This window comes from Triturus cristatus, chromosome 1_2, assembly GCF_964204655.1.
Source record: "Triturus cristatus chromosome 1_2, aTriCri1.1, whole genome shotgun sequence".
Taxonomy (NCBI): domain Eukaryota; kingdom Metazoa; phylum Chordata; class Amphibia; order Caudata; family Salamandridae; genus Triturus; species Triturus cristatus.
In genome coordinates this window covers 313,140,842-313,167,476 of record NC_140580.1, presented here as the reverse complement: position 1 = coordinate 313,167,476, position 26,635 = coordinate 313,140,842, and the positions used below count along the sequence as shown (strand labels likewise).

Sequence of the window (26,635 nt, the reverse complement as noted above, 5' to 3'; positions counted from 1 at the left end):
ATCCTCGCTTCCATTGACTACACACTGACCCTACCACACGACCTGCTTTGCCCAAACCAATAACCCAATTATCATCTTCTTCAGGCAGGTGATAAATGCGGTCAGAAAATTCTCTTGAAAAGGATACGATAATTCCAGATCCACATGGTAATTACCCATTGCTGGGACTGCAACTGGTAACTTTAAAACGAAGGGGTACAATTAGTACCCAGAATGTTGGCACCCCCTCCACCATGCAACTCATAATCGGGTCCAGAATGCATGCTGAAGGAGAACTCCAAAACAGAAGGTTCTTGTACTTGAGTACCTTCAAAGATTGTGCACATGCATTCATAAATGGTTAACATTAAAGAGATTTTACTTATGTAAAGTGCGTTTCTCACTGATGGGTATGTCATCGTCACCTTCGCTCACTACCACTAAACGGAAGGTCATCGTTGATCAATAACTGCTTAATAATTGATCCATCTCATTAATTTTGTAAAAAGAACTCCTAAAACATACTGACTGAATCAATATTAAACGCAACCCTCCCTCTCAATTCCATATCTAGGATCAGGACAGAAAATATGTTCCCGCCTTTATACACGTAGGGTGGACTTTTACAGAGGTTTTTTTGCATCTCATCTTAGTGATCACTACCAGGTACTCGAATATTTTATCTCAATTGACCATGTGAAATAGGCCAACCATGCACGTATGGATTGGTCAAATGCTGTGCGATCTTCATCAAATATTTAGGGATGCATTAATGTGAATGGTATAACTGTTTCACTTACCAAACCAAACTCCGTTTCATAGACCCATTCAGTCGTTACACAGATGCCTACTAAAAGGAAAGCACCTGTAAGAAAGCATGCCTTCTTGTACATTTGTAAATTATTTGTTATAACTGTTACAATAGATAATGTATAAATGTAGCTTTGAGATTCTACAAAACAAAACTTAAAACACACATTTGATGTGTGTTGGTTATTTCTTCTTGTAATGTGTTCTTTTGGGATCTTCTCTTGGAGCATTAAAGGGGAAAACAGGAACTTCTAATCTCTCCTAATTCCTCTATATCCCTCTCCCACTGACCTACGTAGGATTTCCTTTTTAAAGTTTTCTGAGGTCTCGGGAAGGAGGAACTAATGCTTAAAGCCTTAAAGAAGGCAAGTTTGTCATAAGGGGGTCATTCTTTGGACACATTACAGTCTGGGTGAAGGTGGCCTTCTCGCCATATATAGGACATGAAGCGCTGTGATCCTATACTGGCTGTGGTGAACCCCTTCCTATCAAGACCTGCCCGCCCCTGATGTCAAGCAGAGTGTCTTCAGGGTGGAGGGCAGCTTGGCTGCTAGTAGAGAGGATAAACTGGGAATAAAATATGGTTGGCCTTTTCTCAGGTGGGCCTGTCCCATTTAAAAATAATGGTACTGGACAATCACATCGATCGGAATTTTCCCTTTAATTTTAGGGGTCATGCCCTTTAAATGTCACATTTTAGAAAATGTAAAGTGAGATAATACGAACATTCTACAACCAGCGTTCTCTCGGACATTGCAGCCACAGGAATCATTAAAACATACATACATCCTTCCGTATTCCTTTGTATGAAATAATTGGACAGATAAGAAATGAAATAAAAAAATACGTGTGCACAACGAAATAGGTTGAGAATAAACTAAGGGCAGAGAGAAGTTGGGAAAGGAGTTTAACCATGTACGTACTTGAAAATAGCTACCCTTTGTGGTTACATGTATCTGGGTTGAGTTGGCATTGGGCGGCCACCATTTCCTGGTCCCCACTTCTAAAAGTTTGCTGATTCAGCTATGTATAGGGAATATTGAAAATGGTTTCCGCCATTACTATGTGGCCTTGTTATGCCTCCAGCTAAGATGAGATCAAAAGTATAGTCTTCTATGTGAGATGGAAGATTTCTGTGGATCCGAACTGCCCCATTGTGACTTTGCCTGGCCATGTTTGCCTTACTTCTTTGGAAAAAAAACCTCTTGCCACTTCGTTGTCTCATTAAACACAGCATCAAAGTTGAAAGACCTGCAACAAAACTGCTAATCTAACGTAATTTTGTAAGGTTTTCCACTAACCTGAATTAGAGTGTCTGCATGAACTGTCACGCCTCCTGCTGCCAGGCTCTCGAAGCTGTTACTAAGCAAGAGTGAGGAAGGCCCTTTTGGTTGGATTTCTTCTTGCTCACAACAGCTGACCTGGTAACCAAGTAACCAGGTGATGTCACAACAGAAGCTCCAATGATGTTATTTCCCTCACTTGACTTTAGTCTAGTGCTCATAGGCAACACATAGACATGAAGACAGCAGAGTGGATTTTCCTTTGTTTTGCCATAATAGGATTCCTGCTCACTTATCTACCCCTGCGTCCATCCCCCACCCCTCACCACGACCAGACAGCATATGGCCCAAAGGCAGTTTAAAATTATGCACAATTGTGACCTCAGAGGTACACATATTTTGTTGAGTGTATATTTCCTGCTGGCATAAGCTGAGTGGTGGCTTTTGGTATGAAAAGGCTGGTATCGTTGGCCCATTGGTTTACTACATTTGGTTGTGTTTACTTTACGTACAGGTGTTTATTGCATTTGCTGGTCAGTTAGGTGTGCGTATAGTTAAAGTTTGGAACATAAAATGGCGGTCATATCACTAGATGAACGCTAATGTGTGGCTTCATTGGTATGTCTAATGTAACTCCTCCTAATCTAATGGACTTGTCAGCTGGGGTGCAATAGGGTTGTCACATGTCACACAATATCTCAAGGTGTACAATGTTTTTGTACCTGGGTGTGCTTCAAGTTCAGAACCTCATAGTATTCTGATGGATGGTGGAGGGTCTGGCAGGACTTGTGCGTTTCAACATGACTCTCTGGACAGGAACAGATGTATTGCGGCCTGCTCCTTGAGTTATAGGACGCAGGCTTCCTGCCGTCAGCCATGGTTTATGCCCCATTTATGGATGAGACGCCACCATCCGTCCACAATCCACTGACACATATACGTCGAGGGAACAGATTAAAGGCTGCTCTTCTGTGCCATGAAGAGTCGAGTCTTTTGAGATACATAGACTCTACGGCAACGTGGGTTATAGTTCAGGCTGTTAGACACACAGACCACACGGAATACATTTAATTGTAAAGTTCCAGGAATAGTTTGTAGAGCTATTCAAATTTGTCTATTTTGTTTCTGACTTTAAATCTTTTCCGACGATGCTTTATTGTCTAAGTATGTTTTCTAAAGATAGTCAGAGTCAAATGAGTCAAATAATTGCCAGTTTGGAGGCGCCATTACTACACTCTTCAATCCAGAAACTTTGCCACTAGCTGAATTCTTAGGCCTAGCATTCTGCGCTTGTTACAGTTCCAAGAAATACGCTTAAAACTTCCGAACCCCCCTTTACAGTCCTAGCGATACTGCCCTGTCTAAAGCCCTTCATCATCGTGTCAGGCCAGCAAACTCCATATTGTTTTCTGTTAGATTTGGGGGGCTCTAGTTGGCACAGGTAGGTACTTGTGACAAATAGGGACCCTTGCCTCTAGTCAGGGTAAGGGGGTACACTAAAAACCCCTGCACACAACCTTGGTAGCTTGGCACGAGCAGACAGGCTCTTATCTCAGAGGCAGTGTGTAAAGCATTTGTGAACACATACAGTAATCAAGTGACAACACTACAGATGAACACCACACAAGTTTTATATAAAAAAGAAGTATTCTTTATATAGATTTAACACAAGACCACAAACAACAAAAATCCACAATACTGTGCTTAAAAGGGTAGAAATGGCTTAGGTCTCTTTATATCTTAAATGCGACACTTTGAGTCAATGTACCTTGAGAGGCGACACGCAGGGCAACGAAAGTGTTGCAGGGAAGGTAATGGGGTAGGTCCTTAGACGCAAAGGCGGTGATGCATTGAAGATGTGGTGCAAAGAAACAAAGATGCCGTCTTCTTGTTGATGCGACACGCTTCTCCGATGTTGCGAGATGTCTTGGCTCGATGCGTCAGCTGCTGTGGCGACACCCTTGTCCAGTGATGCGACGACAGCGGCTGTGACGGCGACACTCTTCTCCGACATTGTGAGACGCTTCCGCTTGATGCGACAAATGCAGCAGCGACACCCTTGTTCCATGATGCGACGACAGCAGCTCCGACGGCGGTACGCTTCTCCGTTGACGCCCTTGGAGATACTTAAAAGTTGAAATAAGCACACAAAGTCTCTTCTCCTTCCTTTGGCAGTCAGGCAAACCACTGCAGTGGCTGCGAAGGCGGCATGCTTCTTCGGCGTTGTGAGACGCTTCTCTCAATACGGTGCAATACGACAGCTACAGCGGCGACATCCAAGATCCGACGGCAGCAGCAGCGACGGCGACATGCTTCTTCCTCTTGAGTTGCGCTTCCAGCTCCTTGCGACACGCAGTCCCTCAGAAGGCCTAAAACAGCATCAGGCACTTCCAAAGAACTCTTGGAGAGCTGGTGGTTGAAGTCAGTTGTCCCTGAGACTTCAGTAGGAGACAAGCTCTTCTCTCAAGACCTTGGAGATCCTTACAAGTTGAAATAAGCACACAAAGTTTCTTTTCCTTCCTTTGGCAGTCAGGCAAACCACTGCAGGCCAATCCCCCAAGCAGCACTTTAGCTTAGGGATAGTCTCTTCTCGGTTTCTTCAGGTTCCGCTCCTCAGTAAAAGTTTCTTCTTGTTCCAAAAGTGATCAAAATTCTTGGGATCAGGGTCCCACTACTTATACCTCAACATCCTTTGTCCTCTGAGGGCAGAGGGGCCTTTGCCTAGTCCAAACCAGTTCTGGTCAGTCCTGGAGCACTTTGTATACCTGACTCCTTCTTTCCTTTCAGAGTGCAGGACAGAGACATCAGACGCACCACAGGAGGGGGAGCCAGCATTGTGGAGGGAAGTTCACAGCCCTATTCAGGTCCCAGGTGCAACTCCTCCCTCCCATCTAGATGCAGATCTCTCTGTTCAGCCCTGTGCTGACTCACCCTGTCTCCGGGAATTTCCCAGCCCCCTGGAATTCCCCAGCCCCTGTCACTCAAACTCCAGACAAGCAATACACAGTCTAGCAGAGGCAGGTTTGAATGGTTAGATAAGAAAATACCTACTTTCTAAAAGTGGTATTTTCAAACACAGAATGTTAAAACCAACTTCACTAAAAGATGTATTTTATCATTCTGATTTCAGACATACTAAATTCTAATTTCTACCATGTTCCCCGAGTCAGTTAGGATTATAAGATGTAATAATCAAACTGCCCATTATGGCCTATGGTGAACAGGTAGCCTTGCAATAGTGAAAAACTAAAATGGCTGTAATTCACTATTAGGACATGCCACACACACCAGGACATGCCCTACCTTATACTTACAATGCACCCTGCCCTTGGGCCTACCATAGGGGTGTCTGATATGAAGAAAAGGGAAGGTTTAGTGACTGGCAAGTGGGTGCACTTGCCCAATCAGCATGACAGTACCAGACTGCACGCAGGCTCTGCAATGGCAGACCTTAGACACATTTTTACAGGCTGCTTCTGTGGGTGGCACTACCAGTGCTACAAGCCCACCAGCAGCATTTGGATTTACAAGCCCTGGGCACTCCTGGTGCACTGTACTAGGGTCTGACAGGTAAACCAAACCAACCAATCATGGAATCACAAATTCATGCATCAATTTACCATAGAGAGCATATGCACTTTAGCACTGATCAGCAGTGGTAAAGTGCCCAGAGTCATAAAACAGCCAACAACAGGTCAGAATAAATATAGGAGGAAGGCAAAAAGTTCAGGGATGACCCTGCAAAAAGGGCCAAGTCCAACATTTTCTGATATAAAAGCAGTAGGCAAACAATTGTGATAGGTATTTCACTTACTTACTTAGTAAAATCCATCCTTTCTGTCCCTTCCGAAGGTCAGGTTCACCTTTTGATATGTTTTGATCTTAATATAGGGTCCTCCTCCAGGTCCTGGAGATACTTATAAACAGGATTGGTTGAGTTTGTCGGATGGACATCAACGTATAAACATTTCTAGCACTTTTCGAATCTCTGAGCCACTTTCTGTATCGCACGAGGCAGATTTTTTCAGAACTATTTTTCAATAACACACATTTGTGTTTGACAATGGGAAGCAAAAAGCGCGTCATCTACTAAAGGGAACCACGCCGGCCCCCCACACTTGTTGCATGCCACTCATTATATTCTTCATTTGACTCAAACACCATATAGTGCAATCCTTCCGTTAACCTGTGAGTGAACCTTGGAATTGATTAAACTCTTAAGTCTAATCTTGCCCTACAAGGAGGTCAGGAAAGAAAGAGATATGCATGGTACCCATTAAATTCCACGCCTATGGAACGCGATTTTTACTAGGTGAAATAAATACATGCAATTCCAAGTTTTCTTTTGGAATGACGAACTACACAGAGAATTGTTACTTTCCCCATTTATCAGAATGAGCTGCACTTTTTCCTAGGACAATTCAGCAAGCCAGCTCTACCGAAATCTACCAGAGGGAAATTGCAGGGCTGCAGTATTTACAGCAAATGCTCGGAATTTCAATCTTTGGTTGAATAGGAGGTTAACGCAGACCTTAGAGTGTACTGGCTAATGATAATAAAGACCAAAAATCTAAAATATACTAACTGTGTGGCCACAGACTTCTCTTCCTCTATAGACAGAGATATAGCCTAGTTGATAATGACAAAGAGAGTGGCAATATTGTAGTAACATGCTCATTTATATCATGTCGACATCACAGGAAATTATTGATCATTATCATTACATTCTTGTAAGCCTGCATCCTCAAAGGTTCCAGGGCAGGTTACTCCTCCAGCTCTGCACAGGGAATCATTGATTTTGCGCACGGTTCCCACAGAGAGGCCAAAGGCACAACCTTGAGGAGCTCACCAGCTGCTGAAGCAGTTCTGTCTCACTGTTTTGAAAACATCTAGTTCTTTGAAGTAAGAACAAGACCTGACAGGCCTATTCTCCCACCAGGCAGTTTCTTGGTCTGCTGGCCCCATGGAGGCCCTTTTTAAAGCCCAAGGTCACCCCTGTGCCTCTGTCACTTTCCCCATCTCCCCAAGATATTGCAGGAGAAAAAGGGAGGCTTCAAGAGAGAGAGAGAGAGAGAGGGAGAGAGGAGGAATTTAGGCTGAAAGCAATCAGAGTGGGAACAGAGAGAGGAAAGAAGTAGAGAGAGAGAATGGATGGAGAGAAAGGGAGTGCAGCTGGTTTGAGTACTTGTTGCAGGCTCCTTTTGAGCAGATTGAAGCTACTTTAATTTTACAAAACACCATTCCCTTAATTTCTTAAGAGCCCATTGACCATGACCTACATTGGGGCATTGTGACTAACATCAGGTAACTAAACAGCTCTACTGTGTGAGTGTCTATCCGAAGGCCCCATTGACCCTCCAGGATCCTTAGCAAAAACTGACTCCACGATGGGCTCTGAGTAGAGGTTCCATGGTGTCAAGCTACCTCGTGAATGTCCACGTGGAACGTTGATTTCCATACACTGGCCACTATTCCCAATATCATGCTTTCTTGAGGAGCTCATGGATGACGTTTTCCCATCCATTACATATGACAGTTCCTGTGCCATGGTAGTTCTGTACCTGGAATGCTATATTACCAAATCAACACATCTGTCCACCTTACTCATTAGGGAGTTAGTAAACCTAAGTAGACATGTGGCATAAGAGCAGATGTTACCAGTTTGGGCAGGCATTTTATCTGTCACCTGCCTCTAAAAAGACTGCAGAGTTGTGCATGACCAGGTTATGTAGAATAGGTCAGCACCTTCAGCCTGACATGTATGCCAAATCAATGAGAGTAATTGATATATATTTGGTGAGACTTGTATACAATATGTAGGTACGGTACAGATAAAAACCTGCACAATCTTGACTAGGGGTGTGTGAAACTCACATCATTTTTTGCAGTGTAACTGTGCAAGCACAAGCTAACTTGGTACTCACCAAGTGACAGAGACAGAAACCAGATTAACCACCTGATGATAAAGTGGCGGTTGGAGACGCTCACTGCAAGATGTCAGAGTGAGGAGGGGAGCATGATCACCATCTAGTGATAGCTCTTGTGAAGCTGAAACTCAAAGAAACAGAAACTAAAACTTCAGGATGTGGAAAAATTACAGGACCCCCAGACCGAGGAGGCATTCACCTCACAAATCAATACCAGGTTCCAACTCCTGGCCAATGGGGAAGATGAATCTGAGCCAGCTGCAGGTGAAGTCAACAAGAATTGGGAACAGGTCTCTTGAATATATGTAATGAGTAATGAAGCCTGCCTTGGGATCAAGCCAAGGAAGAGTAAAGAATGGATACGGCAAGACACATGGTAAGTTATTGAAGGCAGGAGGGCAGCAAAGAAGAAACTAATAGATGCCAAATCTGAGAGACTACAGGAGAAGTGCAAGCAACAGTACATAGAGCAAACAGAGCAGTCAAACAAATGACAAGAGTTGAGAAGCAGGCATACATGGATAACCTTGCCAGCCAAGCATAGGCATAGAAGAGAATGTGGGAAGATCCTCAAAATCACAACCATGAATATATTCAGTGGTAAATCTCATGCAACACCAGCACCCCTAACATGGACAATCAAGGCAGACTACTCACAACAGAGAAAGAGCAGAAAGCACGCTTGGCTAAGAACTCCAAAGAAGTCTTGAACGGGAAACAGTCATTACATCGCATGCGTTACAAGGCATGCGATTACAACGCAGTTGTTACAACGACAGCGTTGTTACATCGCACTACATTACAAAGCAAGTTATTACATCGACTTGCTGTAGGCAGCGCGCTAACATAAGGCATAGTATAATTTACTATTCCAACACCTTCCCTACTGTTGCGCAAACTGGAGTTGGAATAGTAAATTATACTATTCCTAAGTCCAGCGCGCCCCCGACGTAACGACTTGCGTTGTAATGTACTACGATGTAACAACGCGGTCGTTGTAACGACCACGTTGTAAACGCATGCGATGTAAAGTGTCCTATTCGTCTTGAACAGACCAGTGTCAACAAGCAAAGTGGACATCCAATAAGCAGAGGCAGACTTAGATGTGAACACAGCCTCACCAGAGAAAGAAGAAATTGTCACTGTCATCTGTTCTCTCAAGCAAGTGCAGGTTCTTTATGGGCGCGGGAGCGTTGCCCCCTGTTTCCATGCAATATTAAAACTGTTTATGTAATACAATAAAAATCTTTACAGCAGTACTTGGCATGACTGTCACCTGGGCAAAGAAGTTACAAAGAAGAAGGAAGCCTCCACTTCGAGACTGCTTGATGATTGGCAGGTGCTGAGCATCCCGGTGAAGTGCGCATGTCGGGTTGGACAAGTGCCTTGCTCCGACCAGCACACTTGAGCCCTCGCCGTGCTCTGTAATGTAGGATCCCAGGGGAGGCTGCAGCAGCCCCCAAGACTGGGGCAGGGACTGCTAATGCTCAGCCAATTCTCACGCTGCTGGAGTTGCGGGGGTGGGACGGGACCTGAGGGTGGTGAGCTGAACATCCAGAGGCAGCACGTAACAAGTGTTCTTCACTGTGATGCCAGGCTAATGGGCTGTGCATTATGAAATACAGCCTGCCCCACCGCCCAGGAGGACGAGGACCCCAGGAGAGCGAGTACCCCCATACCTCAGGACAGGAGGCAGAGCAGATCATGGCGTCAGGGGCTGTCCCGCTGCTGGTGCTGCTGTACAGTGAGTGTGACTGAACGACCCCAGGGGTTGTAAAAATGAGGTCTGTGGCACCTTACGAACAATCACAACCCCACTGGTGTGCAAGAGTGCTCTTTAAACGTGCCAGATTTTAAAAAGTGGTGTTCTCGTACAGTTTATGTGCTATGGGGTACAGTTATTGCTTCTACTGCACGAAGCGCCTGGAAACATTTCAGGTTACAGTGCGAACTACACATGGCTACTGACATACTATTGGTCACTTGTTTAGCACTTTATTTGCGATGAGGTTTTATTAAATAACTGAGCCCTTTGCCTTCTCCTGTGTCACACTAGCTTGTGGACTTTCTACTTGTGTGTGCACACACTGCAGTGCTCTGGTGCTCTAGACACAAGGCTATGCACAGTATCTCGGTGTGTGTGTCTGTGTGTGTGCACACGCTGCAGTGCTCTTGTGCTCTAGATATGAGGCGCCGCAGAGTTTCTATGTTTGTCTGTGTGGGTATGTGCTCTGAGCATGAGGCGGAGAAGAGTGTCTGTGTTTCTGTGTGTGTGTGTGTGTGTGCACACGCTGCGGTGCTCTTTTGCTCCAGACCTGCCCGGTGACTGTGTTGTGCTATCTTTTAGGTCCTCAGCCTTAGTTCAAATAATCTTAGATAGGGTGGGCAATTGGCCAGTCAGGAGTAAAGAGATAAGCGTTGTCCCATTAGGTTTTTTTAATCAACCTCTTAGAACACCTCGGTTTCCTTTAGAGCAGGGTTTAATCGCGGGGCCACCACGGTACAGCTATGCTGTCCCGATTAATAACTATTTTTAGCCCCTCAACGACCTGGAAGATATCGACTGACTGACTCATATTTCACAACAGGCAGAATTGGGTGGTGGGCTAACATTGGGTCGAGAAGAGGGTCCCTCAGAACAGGCAGACAGCTCAGATTGCAGCAACAAAGCAAAAAGAGTACCCTACATGCAGTCGAAATCTGACCAAATACTGGTTGATGGTGACCCAGTATTTCTGGATCAGAGACCAGAGCCAAGTGTGCATTGTATTAGCCCACGGGAGATAGGATGTCTCAGCCAGATCATCCCCTTAGGTGTGTTGCCAACTACTCCTTTGCCTATCCCCGTGGACTCCATCTGGAGGATTACCTCATGGAATATCGCGGGGCTGCGCTCTAAAATCCAAGAACCCACCTGGTGCGAGGTCATAGCAAATGTTGAGATTTTGGGACTGCAGGAAACATGGTCCCTGGATCCAATTCACATCAATGGTTTCAAGAGGTTTAACACCCAAGAGATAAAAGGTTTAGGAGGCAGACCTAAGGGTGGACTCTGTACATATATCTCGAATAGTTTGGTGATTGAAAATATAGCCTTTCGTGCGAGGGGTTGCTATTATCATATATTAGAATTTCTTTGACTGCAACCCACCACATAGTTTTGGCTAACTTTTATAACAATGTGCCACCTGGGGAAATTAGTACTGTGGTCGGGAATTTAACTGGGACTTTGTCAGATATCTTTAATGCGGACACTTCAGACTGTATGATAATTTTCATGGGGGATTTTAACTGCGCAATGTGTAATTCTGTTGATATAAGAATATGTGGACTTGAGAATGATGTTGGGGTGCGTAATACTCACTTTTGCCACACCCCAGTGGGCGATTTGCTCAATGAGCTTTTGTATACTAATGATTTGGGTTTTGTGAATGATTAATACAGCCCCCTGTACCCATGCGATGCACTTTTAACGGAAGAGGACTAGCGTCTACAATCGATTTTATGCTTTGTCTGGAGGTTAAACTGCCTCCACTCAAAACCAAGAAGGTCAAACAAAATCACCCAATAATAGGCAACCTTGAATTGAGCAGAACTAATGGATACTCCTTATGATGGTCTAAAGTAGACCCAGATGTGGTGATTACGAAATCAATTAAGAATTGTAAACCGGCCTTTGACATCTGTTTGAACGAGACATCCTCCTGTGACAGCAATGTACATTTTTTTAAAGTTATGTGTAACGAGGTTAGGAGCTTATTATCTGTGAAACACCGTAACAAACATAGAGACCAAGTGTGGTTTGATAAAAAATGTACACAAGCGCACACTAACCTGAAACTCGTGTTACACAGGCAAACTAGATCCCCAACAGGGTGAGACAGGCTGTAGAAGAGTACAAGCGGGCCATTGCAGATCAGAAAATGCATTTTGAGGCAGGAAGCATGGGAAACTCTCCACACAGCGGCTCTACAGAAAGGTAGTATAGAATTCTGGAGAGCAGTAAGGGCCCCCTTCCTATTGGATGGCGACGGTCTCACAATTGAGATCGCAATGTCGGAGGAAGCATGGGTTAACCACTTCTCCAAGGTTTATAACGGTCAAGGAAATTCTGACCCACAACTGCTCTCTTTCTTCTCAGTTCAGCCTGATAGGGTAGAGATGCAAGTTACACTGGATGAAGTGAATAGAGCGCTCTCACATAGCTTGGGGGGCAAGGCCCTAGGACCAGACGGAGTGCCGGTTGATTTATTTAAATCCAATATCTCCCTTTGGGGTCCTATAATAACCCAAGTCATAAACGCTACTTTTAGAACATCAATACCAAAGACCTGGGTGGAATCAATAATTATCCCAATATTTAAAAAGGGTGATCGTCTTGACCCGGGGTGTTACAGGCCAATTTCTCTGCTCAACTCAATGGTAAAAGTGGTGGGTCGTATTGTCCTGGAGCGTTTGCAAGACTGGGGGGAAGACAACCAGGTACTGTCCGACTTACAGTATGGCTTTCGAGAAGGGCTAGGCACCACGGAACAAAGCCTAAACCTGTCTATTCTGATTGGCAAATATACTAGAGCAAAAAAGGGCTGTCTGCACCTGTTCTTCGTGGACCTCACCGTGGCCTTCGGTTGCGTAAAGCATGGGAGACTGTGGGAGGTTCTCGGAGCTGTGGGGGTGGTTCCAAACATTATAGCTTTCTTGCAGCATCTGTACAATGGAGCCTCTGCCAGTGTTCGTTTCGACCTAGGCGGGGAGCGTACTGATTCATTCCCCATCAGGAGAGGGGGCAGGCAGGGTTGCGTCCTGGCCCCTTTCCTTTTTAACTTGTATATAAATGGCCTCGACGAAGCACTGATTAGGCAGGGACAAGATTTCCCACAAGCTGGAGGGCGACCTATTCCAGCCCTTCTTTACGCAGACGATGCGGTTTTAATGGCTCGGACACAAAATGGCTTCCAGAGGGTCCTAGACAGTTTTAATGACTTCATGAAAGACCTAGGCCTCAGTATTAATGTCTCCAAAACTTTCGTCATGAGATGCGGCAAAGGGTTCCAGAGAGTAAGGGAAATGTTTCTGGATGGCAATAAGATCGCCACAACCAGGAATTTTTTCGGATCTCGGCATCCTATTCAACCAGAACGACACCTGGTCCCAGATGTTAACTACTAAAAAGCTCGAATTCACTAGATCAACCATAGCCCTAGCATCCTTTGCTAAGAAATTGGGGAGGAAGCTGCCAGGGGAGCTTGTGCAAATATTTAAAGCAAAGTGCATCGCAGCCGCTATGTATGGGGCAGGAGTGTGGGGCTTTGTTAATACCCTCCCACTACAGCAGGTGGAAAACTCTTTCTTGCGGCATATTTTGTCCGCTCCTCCTAGTACGTCCTCCTTTGTTTGCCATGAGGAGCTGGGTCTCTCTTTCATCTCCAATCTTCTCAAACTGGAACCAGTACTCCTATTGCATAGGATTTGGACGAAGGAGCAGACGAAGTTAAATAGAGATATCCTGCAAGATAGTTTGAGTTTGGAGGGGGCCGTAAAGATCCCTTGGATTAGGTTTATATGTAGCTTCATGAAGGACCAAGGTCACCCGAAATATTTTACGAATCCCACTACTATGTTATCTGTGTCAAGAAAGGCCCTGAGAATAGAGGGTCTTCAACTATTGGGCTCGTTGAGAATGGCAGGGGAAATGGCAAAACCTAGCGTTATGCACCACCAGTTAACGCTTTCCTGTATGCGAACATAGCCTTACTTACTGTTTGTACCAGGAGCCTTCGATAGGATGCTTCTGACAAAATTTAGATTGGGTAACGTTCATAGATTGTTGACAACACCAATCATGAACGACTGGTCCCGAAACTTGACACTTTGCCTTTGTGACAATCATTCTGAGCAGTCCACGATTCACCTAATTTTCTTTTGTAAATTTTATGTAGAGTTGAGGAAATTGTGGATACTCCCACTTTTAAGTAAGGGTGGGCGTTGTGCTCCGCTCCGCCCGCGGAGTGTGCGTAGTGCTGCCTACTTCGTGGTCCATGAAGTAGGCATAGCAGGAAGTGCTACGCACACGCCACGGCGGAGCAGAGTTGCCCGCCACCCGCCTCCCGCCCGCCCGCCCTCATTTTAAAATAACTTAAAGTGTTTAAACGTAAGAAAGTGTGTTACCTGAGGTGAGTCGTCCCGGGGCTCCCTCTTCCTGCTTCAGCGGCAACTTCTTCCTCACAAATGCATATGCGCAGGCGCCCGCTCATGCGCATTTGTGAGGAAGAAGTTGCCGCTAAAGCAGGAAGAGGGAGCCCCGGGACGCTGCACCTCAGGTAAGACATTTTCTTACTTTTAACCACTTTAAGTTATTTTAAAATGAGGGCGGGCGGGAGGCGGGCGGCGCGTTGTGGGGCTATGCGGAGTGCCCAAGTGTGCGTAGATTTGGCCACACTACCTGATGCTCCACGTAGCCCCACTACGCCCACTATGCCCAGGGTTACATTTAAGACATCAAGGTGTTAGGCAATGTCACCCAGCATTTATCTGGTTGCAGTTATTGGAAGATGAACACATTGCGTGGAGAGTAGCTAAGTTTCTAAAGAACGCGCTCCAGCAGAGGAATCGTATGTTATTTGGCGTTCTGTAATCTCTGGGCACTTCCTTCCCTGTGAATACTAGTTTAAAATTTTGTATTTATATGGTTTTATGTTATCTCAAAAATATTTTTGCGTATTTTTAGTTCTTACTCTGTGTAATTCACAATGAAATTTTTTGCATGTGCTTTTATGATTGATACAAAAACAATCAAATAAAGCTTTCCTTGACTTGACTTGATGCTATATAGAGTGTCTGTGTGTGTGTGAGTGCGCACATGCCACAAAGCTCTTGTGGATAGCATCTTGCAGTCACTGCAGTGAACATAGAGCTTGTATTTGTCAACGGCTCATGTCAGCACATCTTCTTCCTCCATATTCACAGAGAGTGTAGAGGCACTAGGACACTTTATGTCTCCATTGAAACCACCCAGTGTGGTCCTCCTCCACACTTCCATCTCTCATCCTTGTCTGTGAACACTTCTATTGTTTAATGTGCCTGCTGCAAACACGCTATGTGTGCTGCCTGCTGGTTCAGATACTGAAGGGGCCAACTTAACATTTCAACTTTCCAGCACTGACAAAGAGTACCATCGACTCTAGAAATAGCAAAGGAATAACAGGGCAATACAACTGCAAGTCTATATTAGCAAGCTGCCAATCAGGGACTGTAAGGGGTTGCACAATCCAGTTGAACAGGGTAACAATCTTCTAGGACATTCACCAACCAGTTATGTAACAAACTCCCTCTTACCTGCACTGAGAGTTCTGGCACCAACCAAGTGACATTTCCAAGGGCGGAGTGACCTGTTGCCAGGCGTGTGACTGACAGTGCTACTACCCTATGTTCCTTTCAAAAGCGTCAATCCGTAGGGAAATCTAACACCTTCCAGACTGTCCAATCCAACTGTAGTCATTCGGAGAACAATACATGAAGAAGTCATTCTCCTGAAGAGCCACAAGAACATGGACCCCTTATCTCCGGCCCTCAGTATGACCACATGCCAAGATAGCTTCAAAAAAGATCTCAGAGCTCTTCTCTTTGTAAAACACTTAGGTTAAATCTTTTTCTGCCACTCATTTTCGAATGTTCGCTTTTATTTTTCCCCACTTTTGTATCTGTAATGTACTCCTGTGTTGTTTGTTGTTAACTGAACTCTTGTTAAGTTCTTACATGCCTCTTAGGCATGTCTGCGCTATATAAATATCACTAAAAATAGACATTGTTGAGGAATTAAGTGGCTGATTTATTGGGTGGGATAATGAATATTCCATGGTAAACTGATCTACCGCAGTACTTTTCACTTTATATAAATACGATGTAAAACAAAGCAAACCAGCCAAACATTCCGGGTGAAAATGTGAGGTAAAGTGATAGAGTGCCAAGGAGAGAAATTGTGTGCCTACATGATCAGTTGGGCAGTGGCGTAATGAAACTTGAGTGGGGCCCCCCCTGCATGGTACGTGGAGGGGCCCCCTCCGGATCCATTCAGGAGCTCTCCGACCAGAGCCTTGTGCTGAAGGGGCCCCCTTGAGCTTGGGGGCCCCCCGCACCGTGGGGGCTGTGGGGCCTGTGTTACGCCACTGCAGTTGGGTTGCTGAGTACACCAGTCTTCCACTAGGAAAACAATGATTACTTTTTGTTCACTCTCTCTTTAACTCTTCCCCTCTCTCACACTCCCTTCCACTCTCCCTCCCTCCCTCCCTCGCTCAGGCATTCTCTTTCCATTTGTCCCTCTCTTCTTCAGTATCTATCTCTGATTCCAGGCCCTCTTCTCTCTCACACCAATTCTCCCTCCTCCTCTGCTTTCCCATTGCGTTCTCCCTTCTCTCTCCTCCTATTATCTTGCTCTCTTCTTATCTCCCTCACACACACCACACACTGCTCTCTCTGTCTTACTGTCTCTCCACCTATCACTCTCTCTGACTGCCTCCGTCTGTCTCTCATGCTCCCTCCCGCACTCCCACTCCTTCTAGTTGATGTGTTAGTATATGCATGGCACCTTTATTACATCACTGCTTGAAGAGGAGGGCTTTCAACCCTTTCTGAGGGAAACAGTGAGAGCAGGCCATTGTCATTCACTCACAGTGCAGCTTTGTAAATATTTTGTAAATATTTTCTCCCATGGTCCCACCTACATTGTCCGGCTGCCATTAGTCCCTCCATTACATGGGTTTTGTGTTCTGCCTTAAGATAGGACCATGGACGCTCTCAGAATATGGAGGTGATTTTATTAAAAGACCACCAAAGACTCCATAATATGCAAAGTAGTATCTGACTGTGTCACATGTTACAGGCTTAAATTCCTTTGTGCCCTAATGATGTCATATCTACAATTGCTTTATCAACCTTCTTGCTTTCTCAAATTTGCATTAAAATGCACCATTTGCCCACTCTTTTTTTCAAAGTTTTCCCTGGGGTGAAACTCCCCCAACCCTCCTTAATGATGGTCATGCTCGCTTGCTATGCTTGCTCACCACAGGGCACCCATCCAGAAAATTTACACTACACCACTTTCAAATGTCACCAGCTGCCACTACTCTCAAGATTGGAAAGGCCAAGACAACCTGAATGCAGATATGTTCAATGTAGACCCTCATATATCAGCTTAGATCTTCCAACCACTGTTTACATCAATTTAGGAGGCAAAGAAAGTACCAGATAACTGGAACCAGGGCATCTTTGTCAAGATTCTAAACAAGGGAGTTTTAGCCAACTGTGACAGCTGAAATGGAATCACTCTTCTGTCCTTCTTGAGAGAACTCTTAGCGAAAATCATTTCTGATGCCGTGGAGAAGCAGTAAAGAAAATAATAGGCAGGTTTCTGCACAAGAAGAGGGTTTTTGATTAGATCCTTACTCTAGACAACATCTTAGAGCAGTGCATGGAGTGACAGAAACAACTATGAATCAACTTCACTGAGTTTGAGAAAGCCTTTGACAGTAACCACCGTGACACTGTGTACATACTGAAGGCCTATGGCCTACTGTAGCAGATAGTTCTCCTCATCAAGAACTTCTATGGTAAATGTATCTGCAAGTTGGGAAATAGTGTCTTTAGCTTGGAAGTCAAGACCATTGTGAGACAGGAATGCATGATGTCAGCGTTGCTCTTCAACCTAGTCGACTGGGTGATGCAACGTACAATAGAAGACCAAGCCAGAGGCATTAGATGGACCTTAAATTCTACACTGGGTACCTTGGCTATGCGGATTACCTAGCCTTGCTCTCTCACACACACTAGTGTATGCAAGGAAAGACGTCTTGCCTCAAAACCTTTGCACAGGAAGTTGGCCTGAAGATCAACATGAGCATCTTATGTTAAATTTTCTTCTGAAACTGCGCAGTGGCAGTATGATATAATCTCTGTCTTTTTGTGTCAATTTTATTTTGAGAAATCTCCACAATGACACCAATAATGATGGTGTAATTAACCTTTCACCCAGTCCTAATCTTGACACAGGCATTGCAGGACACCTTCACAGCTTGAGTTACACTTATTTCCTATTCTGAATCTGTGAGGTTCCTCCATATCCTCAGATAACATTGCTTGAAAGCCATCCACCATGAGGCCTTCATCATCAACTTTTTTTTTGCAAAGAAGTGTGATGGCCATCCAATGCGGTCCATGGTTCAAGATGCTCTGAGCAGCATCATAGGTGCCAGGTTCCAAGCTACCAATGAATATTCCATGTACCAGTAACAAAAGTTGATTTTCAAAGGTCAAATAATAAGAGATGATCTATAAATGTTTATAGGGAAGTCACACTACATTAGATTGTTGCAGTGAATTTATCAAGGAACTACAACAAAGACTCATACTATTAATTCACTGTTGAAATAAATAATTATTATTATGAAGAACTATAAATAAAGAAGATGCATGTCAGAGGGATATAACCCAACATATGATACATGATACAAGTACACATATATTTTCCCTACCAACTTGGTCTCAGACACGCAAAATGAAATATTTGTATTTACCTCATTCTGTGCTAAAGACTAATTGACATTTGTGTCCAGAAAGAGAGTAAACGAAACATCATCTTGACAATGTAACTTCCTCATGTGTCCAACATAGTTTCTTTCAAACCAATATGGAACCAGGCTTTCAGTCTGGCATCTATGGAGATCAGTACACAATATCTTATCATGTAACTTTTCAACTTCACACAGCTAGGAAAATGGCATGCTGCTTGTGTAAAAGAGTGTTACAAATGTAAATACAATATCAGCTAGTTAAATAGGTAGTGTCAGGCAAGGCCCCCCTGACATTTGATGCATAAAAACAAGCATCATGCTATTGGTAATCCCTGTTGTAGATGTGGAGAATCAGACATTAAAACTGAGTGAATATTCTGCACTGAATAAAGACATTTTGCCTTCGCACCTTTGATTCACAGTACTAGCTGGCAACCATATTTTTTGTAAAACTATTCTTTGTTGGAGGGCCAACTTGTCCTTCGACCATTGACCACAAAGTCACCAATAGGTATCTCAAAGTCTTGTTTGGCTGCAATAAAAATGTGTAGACCAAATCGGTTATACAGTTAGCCACATGTGTGAAACCAGCACTGGTACACTCAAGTATCCACTTTACCACAAACATGAGCACTACAGCTAAGTAATATATCTCCATGTTAGTAGCACCCAGGCCACCCCCAAAAAGTGAGAGATTGAGTTTGTCAAGGGCCGGCATTTTTATGCCACCACTACAGACCAGTGAGGCAGAAGTGTAGTTCCCAAAAGAAGAACAGCTTGTTTATTTATTTGTGGTTTTTATATAGTGACAAACCTGACAATCAGCTGAGTATTTTATAGGCCAAATAAATGGTACATTCTGGAAGTAGTGAAGGAGTTGAAGAAAGGTCGCCATCTTGAACATGGAACATTCGGCCAAGAAAAGGATAAGTTTAAAAACAATAAAGACTTCTATGTCTCCCATAACCCCATGGAGATGTTCTCATGAATACACTATTGGTAATGGTATTTACGCATTCTACACAATATTTGAAGGAAATAGAGCTTCCACCATAGTGGGATGTGGCACATTGTTCAGCTCCATCTCAGTTGCCTGCCTCAATGAGGCAAGCCAGATTTGCAGCAGCTAACCTGGAGACCAGAAAATTGATTAAAACTTTGCACAGTTCTTATTGTTGTATACAGCAGTATGTCATATATTTTGAGAGCTCCACAGTCAAGGTCAGGAACAAGTGAACCCTTCTTTTTTTTTTTTCTCATCATTTTGCCTCAGAAACACCATTCCATCGCCCGTTCCTGGGTTTTCCTGCCCTTTTGCTGGAAATGAGAGAAGAGGGGTATTTGAAGCAGTGGCAGCCCTTGTGATGTGAAAACGCCTTCTCCTGACTGCTGTTCCCACAAGCATTATCTGCCCGATAGGATATGCGCCAGCCAAGGCGGTTAAAGGCTTAATCATTGGACCCCTCTTCTAACCTGTTTCGTCTTGCATCCAACCAACCTATGAAAAGTTGCCAACAGTCATGACTTTTCTTTCTATTATCAGCTGTATCCAAGCTAACCATGCTATTTATAGCCAATATCCAATCCTCATATCGGGGGGGGGGGGGGGGATTGACATAACCCCTTTCTTACAGCTTTCCCTACGTGCGAGTAACATGGTGTAGAATAACAGGCTCGGGTACCCCCTACCGCCTTTTAACTGAACCTCTAAGTTTCCAAAGAAAACCAAGCGGGCGCTTACCTGAACTCGTGCATTCAGGATATCAGACAAAGTTCTACTCACATCCTCCCAGAACTGCTGAATCTTAGGGCATGATTGAAACATATGGAGATCAGCCACCTTCAGTAGCCCACACTTCAGGCAGGCCATGTCCCCTCCTTTACCGAATTTCGAAAGCCTTAGTGGGGTCTAATATGCCCCATGAAGTGTAAACAAATGATTACTCCTTAAATAGCAGGTTTAACTGTGTTACAAAGGGTAGACATAGATAGTTGCCATAAGTTCTCCAGCGTTGACTCCGGCAAGCACCATCCCCATAATTCTGAAGGCAGCGTGAACTTTCCATCTTTCTGGTCCATCATAATCCAGTATCGGGTGGATATTTATTTTTTCGTGGGTACTTCTGACATCAGCCTCTTTTCTAGTTCATTTGCTGCCCCAATCAACATGCTGGACGCTTAATACCAGTTCTGTATTTGTAGAAATTTGAATCTTGACATTCTATTGGCCGTCCCATCGCTACACATTTCCCATGATATCAAATGGCCATCCTGGACCTGCATGCCCGCTTTCGTCAATGGTTCAACCAACTTATCTCTAGTCCAATCCGGAGAGCCCAGATAGTCCCAAATTGGGATCTTCTGATACTGCACCAAGTCTCGGCCATACCCTGCTGAACTTTTAGTCTGATTTTTTAAAATATTTAGGATCAGCATACTTATACAGGAATCCACTGTCCCCATCTTTCATTTCCTTCAACATCTTGACAAATAATCAGCCTATGTTTGAGTACCCGGCCTATCTAACATAATTTTCCCATTTTTCAAAAAAGAAAGCCCAAGCGTAGAATTGCAAATCAGGTAACGCAAGCCCCCCTTTCCCTTTTCTTCTTCTCAGCTTTTTCCACGCTATAAGGGGACCTTTGGAGGTCCATACAAAACTAGACATATATAACCCTGCACTTTCCCAACCACTTCTTCTTAAAAGGACGCAGAATGGAATCAAAAAGGAAAGTAAATTTTGGCAGGATAGACATTTTTATCAAGTTTGCCCACCCGAATATGGTTAACGGGAGATGCAACCAACTCCCCATCAGATTACACACTTCCTTCTTTTTTTGTTTTCTCGTAACTTACCTTAGCCAGCTCTGAAATATCTTGGGTTACCCTGATATCTAACTACCTCATTTCACTTTTTACTGCTACCCCACCTACCTCCAAGTTCCAGGCCATTATCTTTGTCTTCCCACTGTTTATTTCATAACCTGATATCCTTCAGAATTTAAATTCCGATATTATTCTCATAAGCTGGCTCATAGACTTCTGCAAGTTTTTTGTGTAGATCAAGAGATCATCTGCGAATAGAGCTAGTTTCTTTTCCCAGTTCGTGAATTTAAAAGGCAGGATCTCAGGGTCAATTCTGATTTTCCTAGCTAAGGGCTCAATGTATAAGTCAAGGAGTAGCGTTGACAGGGGACAGCCTTGCCTTGTACCTCTAGTTGTTTTTAGAGGGTCAGTCAACGTGCCATTCACCAATTCCCTTGCTACTGGAGAGGCATGGATTCCTGCGAGTGTTCTACAGAAGTTTACTCCCAAATTCAAAGATTTCAGAACTGTTTGTTGAAAGACCCAGTTAACCCGATCAAACGCTTTTGTGGCGTCTAACGTAATTACTAGAAGGGGGAGATCGTTTGTGGTAGCTAAATCTATAGAGCCCACCAAAGCATATGTCAGTTCTTTTAAATATCTCCCTTGTATAAACCTTTTCTGATCCTCGTGAATAAGATCTGACATGACCCCATTTAACCTTCCAGCTAAAATTTTCCTAAAGAGCTTATAATCGCAATTTAATAGTGAGATCGGTCTATAGGCGTCACAGTTTTTTGCATTTTTCTCAGGCTTAAGAATTAAGGTGATAGGGACCTCCTTCCAAGACTCTGGCAACCTAGCCTCTCTCAGAAACCGTTCATTAAGCATCTCTATTAATATTGGAGCTAGTGTACCTGCCAGTGCTCTATTTATTTTGTGTGGTAACCCATCTGGGCCAGGGTCTTTCCCCCGTTTCCCATCTTAAAGGACTTGATCAACTTCCCTTATGCTTATCTTCATGCTCAGAGCCCTGCTCTTTTCTTCTGTGAGAATTTGAAAATGCTCCTGTTTTAGCCAGTCTCCCACCTCTTCTTCAGTTGTCTCGACCTCTTCCTTATAATCTTTTGCAAAATACCCTCCTTGTTCAATTTAGAAAGCCAGTGGCATCATGAACAGGGTCAACAACAAAGGTGATTTGCGCAATCCTGCCTGTTTCACCATTCCACTTTCACTCATGGTAAATTACTTTCCTTGTATGGACGTGACACCCAAGATCCACGTATCGGAGATGTATTCAACCCTTTATCTTGGATCCAAAATTCATAGCATGCAGGATTATGTACAGATAATCTCTCCCTAAAGTTTCAAATGCCTTCACTGTATCTAGAGAAATATCCAAAGAGAGTTGACCACCAGCCAGTACTTCAATGATTATATAACAACCTGTGTGTCTACGTTAGAAGCCCAGTGAAAAGTCCATGTGGTCCTGATAACTAGGGACATTGGGATGAATAGTATTCTGGATGCTAGCAGCTTCCTAAGGATCTAGTACTCAAGATTCTGCAGCAACAGTTATAGGTATGAGGACCTATCAAAGGGATTCTTATCTGGATTGAACACTACTGTTACAAATACCTTTCTTTTGAAATGGGGAAGTTTCTCTGTTTAGTGAACATGTTCGTGGTCTAGACAGTTCTGGTTGTAAGGAACCCTTTTAAGTTTCATGGCACTCCAAGGGGGCCCTCTGGTGCCAGCGGGTTTTCCTCTGCTCAGCAATGGCAGTGTTTGCATCCTCAGCAGTGACTGATGCCTCCAGAGCATCGCTCTGATTAGGGTCATCATTTGTCAAGCTGTTCTTATGTTAGCTCCCCTCACCATAACTTTAAGTGCCTCCTATTTAGTCACATTGTTGCTTGTGGAACCCCTATCTTCATATAAATTGCTGATCTGGAGGCACCAATGAGGAAACACAAGCCAGCGGTTAATCATAGCACAGTGTTGTCAGCAGTAGGATGTGATCAGAGTCCGCCTGAACAAGAACATTTTTAGTCTTCTGTGCACTTTGTGGGCAGAAAAGAATGAGCATTCCCTTACATCCTACCTTACGCTGCACAGTGACCAGCCTTTTAACCAATTAAGAAGTCTATCGTGATTGTGTTTGTGTGCAGGGTAGGACCTATCCATGGCCAAAACGACCACCCAATTAAAGCTGCCTTCCACAACGTAAAAGTATGTGTTAATCTCTCCCATAGGCTCACTAAATCATATAAAATCTCATCAGTTGGTAAAATTGATGCATAAGTATTAATGAGGACATTTCTTAATGGTAAGGTACCATGTAGCCACAGAATCTGAAGGCCCCAAAGGTAGTGGGTGGAGGGGATTGTTCTGTGGTAAAACGCTGCTTGAGCACATCTTTGTCAGCTGCCTCTAGTTATGCCTCTCTCCTCGTTCAAGCCTTAAAATCTTTGCCCTGGTATCTTGAAATTTTGTGAGGAGAGTTGACATTTTTGACCCCCCTAACCTCCCTTTCACATACTTTAAACAACAATAAGACCAGTATTAGGGTACAATACTGCAACCAAATGTCAGTACTTATGAGATATGTTTCATGTGTATGTTTAAATTGTTTTTCTAGCATTTATATATGTGTTACTGCGACTTGGATTGTCTTGTATATATATGTAAGAAATATCCTTTATAAAAATAGGAAGATTTTGAAAGGTGACCCTGTAATAGGTCTAGATATGCCAAGTGCCCCGCTGACATCTTTCAGGAGGGCTAAATCAATGAGGAGAGAATTGGTGCAAAATATGCCCCACATTAGATGTGGATCAGACTGTCTGAAAGCCAAGAAAGGCTTTTTCAGTGCACTAAGTGCAAAGCATGTAGCATGTAACACCACTACTGTCCAGTTACCCCTTAGATCCAATCCTATTGAGATCAGAGGCACGTATAACTGTAAGAGCGATTTTGCAGTATATGTGCTAGAATGCACCTGCCAAAAGAGATATGTGGGTAGCACAATTCACAAAGTTCATGTACGGATCCTACAGCACCTTAGGGCATCGCCAATGATGATCAGAGTTATCCAGTGGCAAGGCACATCAATCAATGCCACCAGGGAAATGCAGAAGAACTAGTTTATTACATAATTGATTCTGTCCCTACGAGTCCCAGAGGAGGTAACAGACAACTCCAGCTACGAAGATTAGAATCTAGATACATGCTCATGTTAAACACCAAAATACCCCAGGGACTGAACTCAGATGAGGAGTTAATTGTACATCTTTAGCTGCTTGTGTCAATTTCCCATTGACCAGGTGCTAGGTACAGAGAATTCAGATTTCTATATTTATAATTTTCTTTTCCACATTATCTCGTTTGGTAAATAGTTTAGTTTTACAGTACACAGGTTTGAGTTTGTACGTATGTGTATGGTGATTTCTATTTCTGCAGGGAAGTCTCAAATGCTGATTACGCATATACAGGTTTTCTAAACATTCAATTCCGTGATGGGGTGAAAATTGATGCAAGAAGTACTTGTGATACGAAAACTGGCCCACTGGGGCGTAATCCACACCTTTACCATAATACTGGCGATAACAGACAAAAGTTGTGTGATAACTCACTTGAGACAAAGGGACAATGTATTCATTGTATTAACTAGTATTTTAATTGTTGATTTACTTATATACATGTATACATTTTGTCCCATGTATATAGCACGCCTTGAAAATCAGTAACTAACACTGGTATATTCCTTGCTCTGTACCGCAGACACTTGTCATTAACTCTTATCAGCAGACTTTTGCTTCATCCCCATTGGATGCTGTGGAATTGCAGATTTAGTTAACCAGCACATGTTTTAGAAAGACTGACTTTAAGTCTTCTAAATTATTTTTATGATTTAACTCACTTTTATGTTTATCAAAAATAAATAAGTGACTCTTCTATGTCCATGCGGCCACTGTGTTGCCATGAAGATTTACCAGTGTGGAAAAGCATATGTAGGCCAATGGCATTGGCGCCCATTGTGTGAGCAAGGTGGCTTGACCGTCGAAACGCGTCAGGGTCTCTCGGAAAATAAATGTGGTGTTCAAAGTCCAAAGTGTCAGCACCTGTTTGTATCGTATGTATCGCGATGTGTGCTCTGAAAATAAAGGATTAATCCACCCCGCGAGTGCATTGTGTTTCACGACACCCGAGCCTATCCCTCTCTCCCTACCAGCTACCGCGTCCAATGAGCATCTAGCTCTAATATCTTAAAGAACTGACCCACCCACGTTCGACATAGCGCACGCGAGCTGGAAGTAGGCAGAAACGCCGAAACACGTTCTCGCGATGTGTGCTCTGAAAATAAAGGATTAATCCACCCCGCGAGTGACCTGTTCTCAGGACACCCCCGCGCCGCACGGCCACCAGCTGTGTGTGTGCCCCTCCCACGCTACTGCCCTCGTTGTGCCTGCCTCGCTGATCTCACCGTATTTGCGTGTGCCTTAATATTTTGTTCTGTTTCCTTTCTGTTTTAAATTTGCCTGTATAATCGTGACTGTTTTTCCCTTGCACGTTGGTGTTTTGAAGTGTTCATTGTCCTCCAGTCCCCCTGTTCCTGCCCGCCCCGCTCCCCGCTTCCCGCCGCCGTCCTAACAGACACGCCCCCTTTTCGTTCTGTGCCCTTCCCGCTCCCGCCTCCCAGCTGCTCCTCCCTCCCTCCCACTTGGCCATAAATGGCGACCGCGCGGCGCAGGTGAGTGTGACCTGTTCTCAGGACACCCCCGCGCCGCACGGCCACCAGCTGTGTGTGTGCCCCTCCCTCGCTACTGCCCTCGTTGTGCCTGCCTCGCTGATCTCGCCGTATTTGCGTGTGCCTTAATATTTTGTTCTGTTTCCTTTCTGTTTTAAATTTGCCTGTATAATCGTGACTGTTGTTCCCTTGCACGTTGGTGTTTTGAAGTGTTTTTTGTCCTCCAGTCCCCCTGTGCCTGCCCGCCCCGCTCCCCGCTTCCCGCCGCCGTCCTAACAGACACGCCCCCTTTTCGTTCTGTGCCCTCCCCGCTCCCGCCTCCCAGCTGCTCCTCCCTCCCTCCCACTTGGCCATAAATGGCGACTGCGTGGCGCAGGTGAGTGTGACCTGTTCTCAGGACACCCCCGCGCCGCACGGCCACCAGCTGTGTGTGTGCCCCTCCCTCGCTACTGCCCTCGTTGTGCCTGCCTCGCTGATCTCGCCGTATTTGCGTGTGCCTTAATATTTTGTTCTGTT

The 26,635-nt window shown here is 44.3% G+C and overlaps 2 protein-coding genes across 9 annotated transcripts in view; one reads left to right on the top strand and one right to left on the bottom strand.

Annotated features, from left to right (window-relative positions):
* Nucleotides 1–2,385, bottom strand: part of LOC146867232 (ropporin-1-like) — a 315,883-nt gene extending 313,498 nt beyond the window's left edge. For 2 of the 5 annotated variants that reach the window (XM_085614858.1, XM_085614864.1), the window contains exons 1-2: nt 2,091–2,385; nt 780–829 (exon numbers count right to left, since the gene is read on the bottom strand). The gene's annotated coding sequence lies outside the window, so the exon portion shown is untranslated. The remainder of the gene's footprint in view (nt 1–779; nt 830–2,090) is intronic. The other 3 variants (XM_085614859.1, XM_085614865.1, XM_085614861.1) reach the window with 2 other exon arrangements.
* Nucleotides 1–26,635, top strand: part of LRRC20 (leucine rich repeat containing 20) — a 1,457,380-nt gene that overhangs the window by 1,409,458 nt on the left and 21,287 nt on the right. The window lies entirely within an intron of this gene.